We start from the raw sequence: 3,272 nt of genomic DNA, 5'->3' as shown, positions 1-3,272 counted from the left end.
TGCTTTTCTCTTTCCTTCTAATTGTAGAATTTCCACTCAGCCAGCCTTCCTTTGGTTCTGGATGATGTCCGTTTTGTCTTTTAGTTGTATTTTTGAAGCTGTTATGGGAGGCAGCAATTTGTGGTATTTACCTATGCCGCCATCTTCGTTTCTCCTCTGTCTTTAACATTTTAAAATCATCATCAGCATTTCAGATTAAGGCAGAGTGGGATATAAAGGAAGTACCATTCATGTAGAGAAACCCTTAATATGTCTGCACCACCGCTGACTCATGACTTTCCTAGACTCATCATTGTTGCTGGATCTGCCATTAATTTTAGTCTGTATATGTAGGAGAAATGCATGTATATAATTGCAAAGTAAATATTAAGAACATGTTCCCTTTGTTATATGCTAAGGTTGCTACTTCTCTCTCATTATTAGTACTTTGATGCTTTGTTTGTTTGTTTGTTTGTTTTTAAAGCAGTGATCTAGCATTGACTCTCTATTCCAGAATGTCTAGAGTGTGACATGAAGCCCAAGTGTGGTACAATGTACATTAAGGTCTGTTATGGAGATCCCCTCCACTTTTTATTTTACAGTAACTCACTCCTTATCTGTTTACAAAACACCAAAACTCTTCTGCCACATCATCCTATTTCTCATGCAGAAGAGATGCTCAGTAAATATTTGTTGGAATGAATTAATGAATAAGTGGGTGTTGTTCTCAGGATACTTTGTTTGACAAAATTAAAGTTTTATGCCATCTTTTACCTCTGGTATAATGTTACCTGATGGCTAGAAACTCATAGCTGTGAACTCAACTAACTCACCATTGTGACTTTTGAGTACCAGTACCTATGCCCAAAGCAACCTGACTCTTACTCTATTAATAGTGATCATTTATTGACTCCTGTGCTAGTCTGCATCAGTGATTCCTGTTACAAAGATCATGTGATCTTAATGAAGCTAATAGATACTGAGGCTCCAAGTTAAGCTCTGAGAAAGACCTGAACTGGGAAGCCCTTTTAGCAAGCCCTCTCTGCACGGTGGTCCATCCTGTACCAGAAACTCCCTGTGAACCCAGTAGATGAGCTTTTCCTGTCTTCACTTCCACTTAATCATATCACAAGTGACCTTTGAGAGCCTAGTGTTCAGAAATTTGAAAAGAGTGCATGGAAAGATAAAAACACACAGTTTTGGGTACATTGCCTTTGGAAGCATATTAAAATTCTCTTAAATACTGTTGTCTTTTTCTTATTGGAAATATCAAGTCTGTTTTCTATATAAACAGCCAATTTCTTTTATCTGGATGATATTGTTTTACATTCCAACGTTATGGCTTAAATATTTTATTTGTCTCAAAATAATTTTTTTTTTAACATGGAATGCTTATTTGAAACAATCTCACTTATTTTGGAAAGGAATTGTCAGTGACCTTCCTTTCAACTGAGGAGGAAAACAAGCATACAAGTATTGATTTCTCTCTTTAATTTGAAATGTCAGTCATACATACATTCCTAGTTAAGAAAAACCTGAAATTGGGAGAGAAGTAGAAAGCTGACTTTTTGAAGTACCCATCACATGTGGCATTTGCATGAAGGCTCTTGCCTACTAGATCACCAACTTTGGGGGGCAGGAATCAGCATTTAGAGACTAGAACAGTACTGTATTTGTTTAATATCTTCAGTGAAGGTAAATAATATCAAAGCATTAGAAGAACTATAAATAGACAAATTACAGGTCATCTATAGTTTAAAATTAGGATTATTGATTCATGACAAAGTTACAGAGCCCATGACATTTGTCTCTGTTGTCATTTGGGCCCTAAATTTCTTACCATGCCTCCATCTTGCCTCTTGTCCTCCCCACCCACTCCTCTTAGCCCATTCAGTAGGGCACCCTCTCATATCTCAGCCGATTATAGCATACGGCAGAGGCTAGCAAGCTTTTTATAAAGAGGCCACATAGAGCACACTGCTGTCAAGGTTCTTTCTGTCTCTATTTTGTCTGTAGTACTTCCCTGTTAAAGACTGTACTTCTCTAAATACAGAGTCTCACCATGAATCCATCTCTTCTGCCATCAGTTGCTTTCTGCAAGCTGCATCTTGAATAACACAGAAGGAGAGGACCTGGGAGAAGTAGGAGAATTGGATAGTCAGGACAACCGCCCCCCAGCAGAGGGGGCAGCTTGATGCCTTCCTCAGATTGCTGAACCAGGGGCCTAGATTCTGACAGCTAGATTTTCCTATTTTCCAACAGTTTGGTGCTTTGAACCATCTATTGGGAATTTCTTCTAGATTCTGGAGTAATTTTGCTTGTTGGCCTTCATTTCCAGGCAGTGATGTTAGAAATGCCATATGTCTTTCCAGTCACACTGCTGGGGAGTGGGAAGATGAGCTAATCACATTTAAAGTGTAATTCTGGATCATAATGTCTGCTCATGCCATGCCTCCCTATGCTACCCCGCCCAAACCTGAGAATAGAGGGCAGGCTTCAGAACCGCACTGGCACCATATCAGGCACTTGTAGCACAGCATCTATAGAGTCACTGTGTGCTTTGTCCAGACCTTGAATTCCTCAATATAGAAGTAAGTATACAAATACAAGTGGAATAATAACAATACATTTGAGATGAGGAATTAGCTAAGAAGTATTAATGTTTTGCCACAGAGATAGAATTGACTGCACTATTTGGAGAGTGTTTAAAAACTGAAGATATATGAAAAGCAATTTTATCCTCCAGTGCCTGACTTTCATCATCAGACACCTGGAAAATCCATAGAGACACTGCGTATTCATAACAGATTGTGAAGAAACTTGGTCACTTGGAAGACAGTGATGGAATCCTGGACATCTCTGAGCCACATCCTCTCACACTGGGAAAACTCAACACACTACCCAATGTAACTTAGAAACAACTGCCAAGTTAGACTATAAAGACACAAAAGGTGAGGAATACAGGCACAAAGTAAAAAGCCTTATCTAAGATCCTATGTTAGCATCAGAAATTGGATTGAACCCAGGTGAGCTGTATCCCTCTCCATTTTTTCTTCCCCATTTCCACAGCATCTAAATTGACTTGTCAATTCTGGTAAAACCCCTTCAGTAAAGACACTATGTTTGGGCATCTTTAGGTGGCCTTGAAGACAATACTTCCTGAGGAATGAGATCTACAGTGCATCTTCCACTCCCTTGTCTACTCATGTTCCTGTGTCTCGGCAAGATAGTGTTTTGATTATCCCTAATAATTTTTTTCACAATAGAAACTGTCAAGGTCAATTAGGTATCAC

The sequence above is a fragment of the Myotis davidii genome, unplaced genomic scaffold, assembly GCF_000327345.1.
Source record: "Myotis davidii unplaced genomic scaffold, ASM32734v1 scaffold1889, whole genome shotgun sequence".
NCBI classification, from domain to species: domain Eukaryota; kingdom Metazoa; phylum Chordata; class Mammalia; order Chiroptera; family Vespertilionidae; genus Myotis; species Myotis davidii.
This window is presented reverse-complemented; position numbering follows the sequence as displayed.